General features: G+C 41.3%; 1 protein-coding gene across 1 annotated transcript in view; it reads right to left on the bottom strand.

Annotated features, from left to right (window-relative positions):
* LOC132994604 (cadherin-20-like) overlaps positions 1–12,293 on the bottom strand; it is a 92,834-nt gene extending 80,541 nt beyond the window's left edge. The window contains exon 1 of the mRNA XM_061065082.1: positions 11,780–12,293. The gene's annotated coding sequence lies outside the window, so the exon portion shown is untranslated. The remainder of the gene's footprint in view (positions 1–11,779) is intronic.
* Between the last annotated feature and the right edge of the window lie 218 nt (positions 12,294–12,511).

Here is a 12,511-nt window from a genome sequence, read left to right as displayed (position 1 = left end):
GGCTACCAAATGAGACACTAAAATATCCTTATATTTAATATGTTAGACATGCAAGACAGAAAAAAACAGCAGGGTGAGCAACCGATCCTCCCATCTGAGCAGGAATTCCTGCAGACAGCTGATACTGAGCTCTTACTGCGGTTGTTTCCTCACTTCACTCGCCCTCTCCTCTCTCATTCTGTCTCATCTGCTCCTATACACCGCTCAGTTTGAAGAGGGGACACAGGTAATGTGATTTCAAAGGGAAATAGTGTATACCGACACCAACAGGAGGGGTGTGTGTGTGTGTGTGGGTGGAGAGAGAGGGAGGGCGGGCGGGCGGGCGATGAAGTGTGAAGGGGGGTTATGACGGCAGTTGAGGCGTAGATCTCTTTTGAACCGTTGTAGAGTGAGATCAAACAACTCGTCTGTGTTCTTGTGTGTACAGCAGGAGGAGGAGGAGGGGGGTATAGGTACCCCGCCCCACCACTCCCACCCATCACTGCAACAAGGCGTAAGAGATGTCGGGGCCCATCAAACAGCGAGCGTGAACATAGCACACGGGGGGATTTAAGCTCAGCGTGAGCAAATAAATAGTTTCTGAGAGGATCAGAAACATGTACTGTATTATTCAACTGTAAGTAAAAGATCCAAAATCCAATTTCATAGCTCCGTTTTTTCTGAAACAGAAGTGGAAATTCTGCCAGATGCAGAAGTATTCATGCAGAATATCATGCAAATGAGGATTAGAACATGCCATGCATTCATTTGCTTGACTTGATATTTATCTTTCTGACAACCAAACTATTGTTTTTTATTTTGACATTCACCTCTGAGCTCATTTTTAAATGAACCAGATAACAAGAAATCTCGTCCAGGACTCTCATTACTTAAATCTGCTGCAAATTTTGAGTGTGACGTTTAGGTAAAACATGAATTTTGAGTTTTTTTTACGACCTTTTCAGTACATAAAAGAGCTGTTGAGTCGATGCACACACATGGAAACTTATTCCTCAAGCTTCAGGAGGAGTGGATGAACCTTTTTTTATTTCGAGTACTGTAAGTCAAAAAGTTTTCTGGCAAACATTTATTTTTTTCTCCTCCAACAACTAAAAAATTCCTGCCCGTCTCAGCAAACAGCGGGGAAGAAACAGATGTAAGAGCTTTCTATTCTGACTTTGTCTTCTTTTGTCTACACGACTCTCGCGCTATCGATCGGCTGCTCAGGGATACAGAGAGAAAAAAATTATGTTTGAGGAAGGCGCAGATAAAAGCCTTCCCAGCCAATCAGAGACCCGACTGTATCTTACAATAAAATGTGTCTCTCAGAACTTGTCACATCTCCTTCAAAACTCTTTAAACCTCCATCAGATGACTACCATGGCGTGATGCGTTCACTTCCCTCACAGCTGCAGATGATGCGGGTGATAGCTGCTGCGCGGGGCCCCCTGTGAAATGTGTAGGGTATGTTGGGTGTATGTGTGTGTAAGCAGAGCACTTGATCTCGAGCTTCCCTTTCATCCCGGCATCTGTGGCAGGCAGCCACAGGCCCGTATCGTTTACCACATACACCTGTTGGGATGAATTTGATACCTGAAGTTAATGGATTGGAGTTCAAGGAGGAGAATGTGGACAGGAAACTTTTTTTCCAGAGGTCAGATTTCATCACCAATCTGCTCTGATCCAAACACCCTCCTTCTGACACCCACACACACGTATTCGCGGGTTGTGGACAAAAAGAAAACACACACAAATACAATACTCTAGTAGTAGCAGCTCTCACATCAAGCCTGGGCATGAAAAGAAGCAGAATCAGCTCCAGGTCCTGCAGGGGGAACACACATGATCGCAGGAAAGAAAAAAATGTTAGACCGTTTTTTTCTATTTCTAAATCTAATGGAAAATTCGGCCATGAGCCAAGGACGATCAAGGACTTTTTTTGTGAATCGTGCAACAAAGAGGCAATTTTTTAAAGAAATTCTTTATTATTAGTTTTCACCTACTGAACTCTGCTCACAACGTTCTTTAATGCTGAAAGCTTCTCAATACAAATGTATCAGCAGAGGCCATGGCCTTTTCTGAAAAAAATAAAAAAGGATCTATTTTATTCATCTAAAAGTTTTGACTAAACCTTTTAAACACTTCTCTTTTACTAACTGCTGTCTGCACTTTTGGATTAAAATTATAGTTAAAGGTGCACTGTGGAGTTTTGGTAGAGAAATGTTCAGATTCTGTGGTGTATGTTCATAATTATATATGCAAACTGTAATCAGAGGACAATTTGGTCCCTGTAACTGTTCGAAGATAAAATGCTATTCCAGAAGTTTTTAGAATGTAACTACCAAATCTACTATTCTTAGATATATTATTCTTAGATATATGGTAGTTCTTGTTATTTTTGTGTTGTCTTTTGAATGAGAAGGCTTCGTAGTTTGATGTCGCAGCCAGTTAGTTAACATAGAAGCCTACATCTATTTAACATCCCAGTTCCCTGTTGAAAGTTGTTGTACAGATCGGCTTTAAAAGTACTATTTTAAGGTGGACAAGTTACATATTGTTGCTTTAAGTGTCGAACCAACATTACAAACTTAGTAAAATACATTAATAGGAACCATTTCCACTGCTAACATTGATTTGGAGGGGTCAAAAAACATCTACATTCAGCTCTAATCTTAAAGGAGATCCATGTGTTCATACAGTATGTGGCCTTCTTGTTGCATCTAGAGGCATTTTGTCTGCACCCAGTGTAACTTTGAATTCGAATTTGCATGGACAATAAAGTTTGTTGTTCATTAATCTGGCTGCCAAATTCTTTGCCAACCAATCGGCTACATTCTATTCTTGCATACAGTCTATGATGGGCGTGTACGGTTATTAACGTCATATTTGCTTTAGGTCGTTTAGAAAAGGTGTCAACCATAGTATGTCCATCCAAGCACAAAGTCTTCAATCTTACATTACTCTAAGCACTGTCTGCAGCACATGTAGCAGAACATCACAGCTAATCTACAATAGGTCCACATTACATCTGTTGACAACCTTTTTTTTAAAGATTTATTTTGGGGTTTATGTGCCTTCATTTAGTAGATAGGACCGTGGATAGACGAGCAAACCAGGATTAGGGAGAGCGGGGAAATTGAAAAGGTCTTTTTTTTTCAATCCAGTTCAAACATTCACTACATTGGTTGATGTATTATTAATTTGTACATTTTTCCCACAGACTGTGGAAGAAGATAGGCCCGCACACTTGTGCTTTATGTGTGTTTTATAAAACTTTTTTGTGGCCTTTGAGCAAATCTTCTTCCACAGTCTGATGATTTTGCACTGCCCTGCACCTACGTGATGTGCGTATAACAACCTCCTTTTTCAAAGAATTTTCCCACAGAAATGTTCCCCACATCCTGTTTTGTTTAGATTTACAGCAGGTCTGTTAAGGATGCAGAACCACGATGACCTCTTGTGATTAATGGTATGAGTTTGTCTTACAAACGTAGTACTTTCTTTGCAACAATCAAATAATATATACACACAGGGACATATGTTTTCAGAAATACATGAACTAACACCATTAACAGATTTTTACAGTCAGTTCCGGTCTACTGAGCTTGGACGGAGCGAGAAATTGAGAGTAGTCCGATACTGTGTGCTGCAGAGTCCAGAAACTTAATGGATCTGCGGCTTCAGATTTATGGCGACTCATCCCCTCCATTGCTAAAGGAGAGAAAAAAGTTGACTGGAGCCCACAGACTCTAGGGACTATAATTCATTTCTCTGCGCTGCGCTCCCTTTTTATCCTCTCAGAGTACATTGGTGAGTATTGGGCTCCTTTTTTTGGACCAATAAAACATAATCACTGTCTGCCAGGACCAAGGTCACACTCCGTTCTTTATGCAATGAGATGCTTATTCTGGCCTCAAGGTCGATGAGCTGTTTGTTTTTCGCCTCAGAGATGGATTGTTATAAAAATCAATAAGGGGGTGGGGTGCGGGGGTTGATTTTGAGGTAATTGCAAATCATAGCTTAGGAATATATTTGAGGTGCTTTTCCTTCAGCTCTAACCCAGAGAGTGAAAACAGAGTTCGATATCTGACCCGGTTTACTCTGAGCATATTTGGTGTTGCATATAGAAATCTGCTTGTAAGGTAACAGTCTCCTTGACTACCCCGTCTCCTGTTTCCTGTTTTAGGTAATGTAACCTAAAGCTACCATTCTCAACCATTTTCTGTCACTGTCTGAGGCTGCTTCATCAAAAAGAAGTTGTTTTGTAGATATTCGGGATATGCCACTGTCTATAAGAAACATTTCAATGACTCATCTTGGGTTTAGGGGCGTTAACATCTTCTTCAATTTTGAGCCCCTTCTCTCTAATACACAAAACCTACTAGCTAGAAATTATTTTATGTTGCTTTAATTATTCTCACATTTTGAACTACTAGCTATAAACACAATTCACTATCAATCAATATTCCCTTTTGAAGATCGGAAGTTTACAAGAAACTTAAGTATATGCTGAATCAATACCGTATAGCACCCTGCTTGCCCCTTAATGGGTTAAGCTATAAATACTTGACATCTGACATTCTGAATATTAATATAGAAAAAAATCAAATATACTGTATATCCTATGTAAATGTATTGTGTAGTAATGACACCCTGAGCAGTGGAAAGAAGGGATATAATAAGACAATCCTTTTTTGATCCACAGCGGGGGAGTTCAAGGATGGATAAGGTAATTCACATCTTGCACATATTTACAGTAGCTACCATAACTGCATGCTAGCCTACTGGCACTTGATTTCAAATCTCCAAGCTAACCAGGTCGTAGCAATTATTTGCAAAAACAGCTACATGGGTTTGTAGGTTGTTCGTCAACCTGTATGTTTTTAGTGTGAAGAAACACAGTTGCAGTGAATTGATTGTTTTTTCTCCGGACGATGATGGAAAGTCCTGACAACTCGTAACAAAGCGGTCTTTAACCTCTGTCATTTGGGTGAAGTTGATTGGGACTCTTGAAATACATTTTCTGGATTTGAATCCAGTGTTCCTGTGTGTAATGTTCATTATCTGTGTATTATTACATCAAACTCACAGTATTTTCTCTTCCTGTAAAATGCTCTGACTCATCCTGCACTCAGAGGTGTTTAATCATTTTCGACCAATGAGCTTTGTCTAATTGTTAATCTAGTTTGTTGTGATACGTCCACTTTTCAACGATCCAATCTAACTCATCCCAACGTTATGTCCCGCCTTCTATCTTGTGATTGGTTCTATCCCATTTCAGTAGGAAATACATCACTACATGGCAGTTTGATACGCCCTACATTCCATTTCATGGGGACTTTAAGATGACCAAAATGTTTATGAAACCAATTATTACAATCATTTGTGGTGGGGTTCTCAATTTGTCGGAATTTTAAACTTTGAAGATATTAGTAAAACTCAAGTGTTATCAATACCTGTTTCCATATCAAGGACACAAAAGCTGTAAGTCATAGACGCCCAATGTTGGCTCATTTTCTTGTTTTGCACAATGTCTTGAATGCACAAATACAACAGAATTGTTGCCAATGTTTTTCTGCAATTTAGACAGAACTCACTCTCTTTCACTCGCAGCAGCTTTGGTTTAAAATATGACCAAAGATTGAAAGTGTAGGTGCTTTTCAATACTATCAATCAATACAATAACAGAGGTGGTATATTTTCAAACAAATGGTATCAAAATATATTTGAAAATGTTGATATACCGAGAGGAGCCTGGAGAAGATTCAACAATGCTCCGCTGAACAAACACAGGCAGAGATGTATTTTCTTCTACTGGAAATCATTTATTACACAAAGGAGCACTCCACTATGTTTCCATTCAACCGTTGTTGCAGGATTTTGAATGATGCTCTGTCCACTATGAGGACTCCTGAGACGGACAAGCTCATCCCTCGGATCAGCTCATTATTTGGAAATTGATTTTTTACACGTGGCCTTGAACGCTTCAAATTTCCTCCTGAAAACCTCGGTTTTTGAGCAGCGGAAAAGAGACTGGAGAGAATCAATTCAAATTAATTTCAGAGATGAGCTGTTTCTGTCTATTACTTTAAGCAACTATCATTTTCAATAGATCCATTGCCTGAGAGTCAGTTCGGGGGGGGGGGGGGGGGGGAGGAGTGAAAATATGATTACTTTTTTCAATCCAAGAGGGGATGAAATAATTCACTGTCTGAGCTCGGAGGGAGTCGCAGGAGCAGCTTAATGAAATGAAAACCTGCATCTTCCGCTGCATGATCAGACTCAGGCAATGAGGAGTTTGTTCAGTCTTACACACAAACAATGACTCACACGCATATATCACACACTGATGAACATTATTGTACTGTATGAACGCCGAGGGAGAAGTGGAAGTGTTGCCTTTGTTTAAAACCCAGAGTGCCTCGGGATTGAACTTATTACTCGCTGTAGGTGTTCTTTAAGGTTGCGCTGCGCTCCCTGTGTTGCTGCTGACAGTTTAAATTACAATCATATTTTTAGCTGCTGCAGTCTATTTGCCCGCCGTGTACGTCTTCTTTAACTTTAACTACTGAACAGGTTTCTAGTTGAAAAGTGCTGGTTGTGACTGTTTTATTTAAAGAATGCAAAGGGCACACTTCTAAAAGTCTTCATATGTGATTTTTCACACTTAAATATAATATAAATCAAGTATCTCCTCTGAAAATAACTCTGTGAGTCATGACTGTCTACAATGGGTGTAACACCCGAGTCCCACTGTCTGTGATGTTTTCAGAGTTTTCAGAGTCCTATCTTCACTTTGTTTACATCGCCAGGACGGTCGGCTGACTCCTCCCCTCGTGTATAAAAGTTGTTTAATTGAGGGACTAGAGAAAAGAAGAATAACATACTGTACTCACTGCTTAACTGTGTTTCTAGATCACGCTCATTTCAGGTAAATTTACATGCAGTGTGAAGATACGAGCATAATAAAGATCACTAGCATTAGCATGCTAACACAACAATGCAGCGCGAGTTGTTTTGGTTTCATGCTGGTGCTCAAGGGCGACATCTGCTGGATCAAAAAATCGCATATAAAGCCTTTAAGCTAAATCTGGGACTGTTTCTGATCATTGCTGAAGTCTTGGCCTAAGTGGGGCGGCAGTAGCTCAGTCTGTAGGGACTTGGGTTGGGAATCGGAGGGTCGCCGGCTCAAGTCCCGGCACGGACCAAGTCCAGAAGCTGCTCTGGTAGCCGGAGAGGTGCCAGTCCACCTCCTGAGCACTGCCGAGGTGCCCTTGAGCAAGGCACCAAACCCCAAAACTGCTCTGGAGCGCTCAGCTGTGGGCAGCCCCCTCACTCTGAGACCTCTCTATTAATGCATGTCCACAGGATCCTGTTTGTGCATGTGTGTGTTCATGTTCATTAGACAGAGTGTAAAATTAATATATTAATTAAAGGATGAATTATAAGTGTGCTCTGAAATAACAAGTTAAGGAAACGTATATTGCCTATTTTCCAGAACGTCCAGGTATTTCTACTCTATCACAGTATACAACGTCAACTCTTTAGTATCAACACTTTCCATTGTGAAGAATCAGGTTAGCAAAGTGATTGGTGAGATTCTGCAGCTTGAAAAAGTAGACTCAGAAAAATTGACCAAATGTGTGCATTGTAGTTTGTGTGCTTGTGTTGAAGTGGGAAACCAGAGGTCATTCAATCCATCACCAGCTCAGACGTTTGAGTTGCAGCTCCGACAAAAAAATCTGTTCGGCTACTTTTTGTGTACTGAAAAACATACATCTCGCTGCCAACTTTCTACCCTCAACCACCTGAGGGTGGTTTCTGCCTTTTACTCACCTGGATGACATCTAACAAACCTCTCTCTGGTGTTGAATAACACCAGGAGAAAAAAAAAAAAAAAAAAAAAACAGGCTCCATGATGATCAAATGAGCCAAAAAAAGTGTTTTGAAAAGGAACAAAAGCTTTGTGGAGGTCATACGACACCAGGCTCAGCTCAGGCGTATAACGTGGCAGGTGTACAAGCGCTAACACACTCCCACCGCCGCTGTCGCCTGCCAGGCCACGGCTGATTGACGTGAATGTTTCCCAGACCACAACAATGCCAGCAGGGTCCTTGTCATTCCTTGTGCTCTCAATGGGGCCGTCTGGTGGGCCATAAAGCACCATCAGGCTCCGAGCCCCACAGTCATTCAATTAAGAATTTACTGGGCTATTGATTCCACCACAAGCAAAGTGTTCACGTCTTGGAAACAATGAGGAGCCTTTTACCAGCCTTTTAGCTGAAGGGGTGACTCGGTCTCCAGTGTGTAGAGGGGCATGAAAAGACTTCAGTGTGATGGATAGACTGAACACCAGCTTACTCCTACTTCACTCATTTACTTCTCTAGAATGATACATTTTCACTCAGGGTTGTTTTTTGTCTGAATATATTAGATTATCTATGAGGGAATAGTAAAACCTTTCATTGCAAATGTGTGATACCAAATAGAGCTTATGTGTAAAGATTTCTCTATATGAAGTCTCTAGTCATTGTCAATGATTTAATTTGATAGGACAGTGGATAGAGTAACCAAGGAGAGAGTAGGGGATGACATGCGGGAGGGGGGCAGCAGGTTGAATTTAAACCTGGGATTATCTTTGGTACATTGTGCCCCAACCTAACCGCAAGACCATAGATGCCCCCAATGCATACTTTTTTTTTTAACTTTCTTTGGGAGTGACCCAAACCTTGAGGTATAATTTTTCTTTTGTGTCTAAATGTATTCAAAATTAAAGGAAAAACATCCTAAATATAGCTTTCAAAATGGACTTTTAACCATTTACAGTAGCAAAGATATTGGTTAGGAACACAAATGACTAATTTTTGTGAAGAGTAGCACACAATAAAGAACATATAAGTGCTTAATTTCCCCCTCATGAGATACTTTTTTAAAATATCTTTAAATATTTTTGCCTTTTATTAGATTGGACAGTTTAAGAGAGACCGGAAATGTTGGGAGGAGCCTCCACACATGGGGTGCTCGACATACGAATAGGCTATTGGCCCACATGTGACACAATTTAAGATGAATTCACCAAGTGCAAAAGAACACTGGGTGGTTGGACTTTAACCTCAGTAGCACTTTATTCATTGCCATGAGGCTAAACAAGAGGTTTTTTTTATATGCACTTAATATTTTAAAAAGGAAAGAGTCATGCAAGTTTATAAAAACTCCATACAAGTTTGTGTGGACAACGTTTTGAACCTATAGTCAGTTTACTCAACCAACCTTAGGAGAGGGATTTGATACTTTGGGGATAAAATGTAACAAATCAGATTTCATTTTTCCAGAAAGAAGCAAAGTATCCACTGGGTAAGAAAAGTGAAATCACAGCAGAAGCCCAACATAGCTGCTTTCTTCTAATGTCCAGCAGGGGGCGACTTTGGAAATCTAGCTTACTTCTTGCTTCACCCCTGTAAACATTTCACTAGTTTAAAATCTTCAGAACAGCCTGATGTTAATTTTGTTCCTTAAGGAGCCATTAAGAGTTAAAGTTACATACAGCAGGGTATGCTTTGGGCATGGTTACCTTTGAATGACAATTCTCTACTGGGTTGACCTTCACAACCAAATACGGCTGCTCTGGGCATAAAGAGAAAGAAAATGGCAAAAACAAATTGCCAAACTTAATGTTTTCCATAAACCAATGAAGGACATGAAAGGAGCAACATTCACTTATTATATGCTAAAAACCAACAGCTGCTTATGAGAACATCATGCAGAGACAAGACATGAGCATGTCAATGGAATCATTTTGAATACCTTGAAAAGGTAAACCATTAAACATCCCATATTATCCACATTTTCACATTTCATGATGTCAGTCTGTAATACAACACACTGATACGGTAAGTTTCAGATGTTGTCTCTTTAAGGCCCCCCTCCCCACATGCCCATTGTGTTCTGATTGGCCAGCTCTCTGGAAGCCTTCTAGCAGAACGCTGCAGGGCTGCCAGGGTTGCTCTCCAGTGATTGGAGCAGAGAGCCTATACTGCATATGTAAGAGATTTCAACTCTCACATGATTTGCAGAACAAGCCGTCTGCACAGACCTGGGATCACTCCAACATACGTCTACCTCATGACTGTAAACTTTTCCCACGTTAAGTATGAGCATCCAGCATCGTAGCACCATCACCATCACGGGTTATAACTTTAATGATCAGGTAAACAGCTGCGTCTCAATGTTCAAAAGCCAGTTGCTAACTGTGCAGTTGGGTGTTGTGCTAGCTTAGAGTCTGTTTTTCAGCTCTTTCCACTGAAATGTGTGCCTGTTGCTGCAGGAAAAGCTGTTTCTGAATGCAAAAACCAAAACAAGTAGCTGAAAGATGCTAAAATGCTCCATAAAACTTTATATGGAGAACTGAAGGGAAGGTTTATATATCTCTGTTTGTAGCCAACTTTCACACAATAGTTTATTAATGGCTCTTTTATTTTACAAATATATGAGCATTAGTTTTCTAAAATAATTAAGATGTCTTATTCTGTGCTAGCATCTTATTAACCAATCAAGCTGTGCTGGCTGCTATTTATCCCATATCCTTTACAGTGCTTGGAAATCTTAGCAAGAAAAAAGTAAATATACATTTGAAATTCATCCTCCATATGTAAAACATTTATGTATAAATCACCCAAATTCAAGCAAAGTGGCCATATTTAAAATCTCCAGAAACCCCTAAAGCAGCTCACAAAGAGACCCCGTGTAGTATCCTGAACTTGTCTGTCCAGAAGTATCCCCCCCCTCTTGAGATAAAAAACCACCCTCCAAAATGTTTGTACATTATTCTCTGCAGAGCTTTTTGCAAAATGCAACTGTTGCAGCGAGGGTTTGGCTGACTGTGGAGCCAATTGAGACAGTAATGAAGGCGCGAGGGGAGGAGCAGACGTCAGGAGAGCGAGTATCAGCGGTGAGAGCGAGTGTTGGGAGAGAGGAGGAGAGGAGAGGGAGAGAGAGAGAGAGAGAGAGAGAGAGAGAGCGTCAGAGAGAGTCTAGAGCGGCCAGTGGAGAGTACATGTTGATGCTTAATGAATTCGGTCACGGCTCGGCACAATGAAATCTTTATCCTTGGGGGGATGAGGCAGGGGACTTGGCAGAGCCCCGGCGTATCTCGGGGAGGGTGAAAAATAGAAATCCCACTGTCCCCTGTTGGCTCTCCCTCATGTCAGCTGCCTTGGTTACTGAATCGGCTGCCAGCGAGCCCCCCCATGGCCACTCCAACCCTCCTCTCCTTCTTCTCCGACTCCTCTTTTACTCTCTCTTTCTGTTTCTCTCCGTCCAACTCTCCTTCACACTTGAGTTTCTCTTTCTCCGCCTCCTCTTTTCCCACTTTTTCCTCTCACTATCTCTCCTTCTGTTGTCCAAATGATTCTCCTTTTTTCTGCTCTGTTGCTGCCTAGCCTCCGCAACAAAAAAATATGTTGTTCCTTCTTTCAAACTCTATTTCTTTACCTTTTTGTCCCAACATTTTCACAGAGTTTATTCAACAAATGACAGAGCTGCTGCTCCCAAAAGTCAATACATAGTTGTGATTTTTCACACGTACAAAGTCACCCTGATCACAGTTTAAAGTAAGTCAAAAAAAAAACAGCACTTAAAGACTCACCTTGTAACAGGTTGCTCTGCAACAATATTATATTTTGGGGAGTTTGCATTATTCAGGGTGAAAATGGTGATATTCAGTTGCAGCCAGCTTAGATGATGTTGTTCAATCAAATGCATTTACTCGCACAAATCCTAAGTAGAGAGATAAAAATCCTACCTTTCAGGTGTAGGTTTTCAGTTCAACTTTTCTTCTTTTTGCAGCCGGTGCTTTGACTGCAGGTACCTCACTTTCCTCCTCTTCTTGAAGTGCCACTTTCTGCTTCTATTTCTCAGTCTTTCCAATAGAAGATTTTAAAGATATTTGCACAGTAGTCCAGCTGACCTCCCGTGCAGACTAGAAGGGAAAGAAAACAAAAAACAAGAGAGCAAGCAGAGCCGGCACCTCCAGATCAACTCCGCTCGGTCCTGGCTGCTGCTTCCTACCAGCGCTCGGGGTGAGAGAAATGTGAGACAAAGTAATCTTCAGGTGAAAAGACAGGCTTCCCCCCTCCCCTTCTCCCTCCTCTTCTCTCTCTCTCTCTCCACCTCTCCCTCTACCTGCTCAGAGCTGCGATGTGGACGAGCTCACACAGCAGCTGCCTCCTCTCCAGCTCTCCCTCTTGTGTCTGAGCGCTGCGCTGTTGCTCCATCCATTCCCCTCCTCTCCTCTCCTCTTCATCTCCTCTTCCTCTCTCCCTCCGTCCGTACGTCCATCAATCCCTCCTTGCAGGGCTCATGAATGTTTAGACACGGCAATCTTAGCAGAAAGAGGCACTGAATTAACCCACAGGACTCAAAATATACACACTGTTTCACCCCACTCACTTATCCCCGAGTTTTTCTTTTCTTCTCACTCTGGCGGCGACCCGTCACTGTGTTTGTGACCCTCCTGAATAGTACAATCAGTTCT

This window comes from Labrus mixtus, chromosome 19, assembly GCF_963584025.1.
Source record: "Labrus mixtus chromosome 19, fLabMix1.1, whole genome shotgun sequence".
In the NCBI taxonomy this organism is placed as follows: Eukaryota; Metazoa; Chordata; class Actinopteri; order Labriformes; family Labridae; genus Labrus; species Labrus mixtus.
This window is presented reverse-complemented; position numbering and strand designations above follow the sequence as displayed.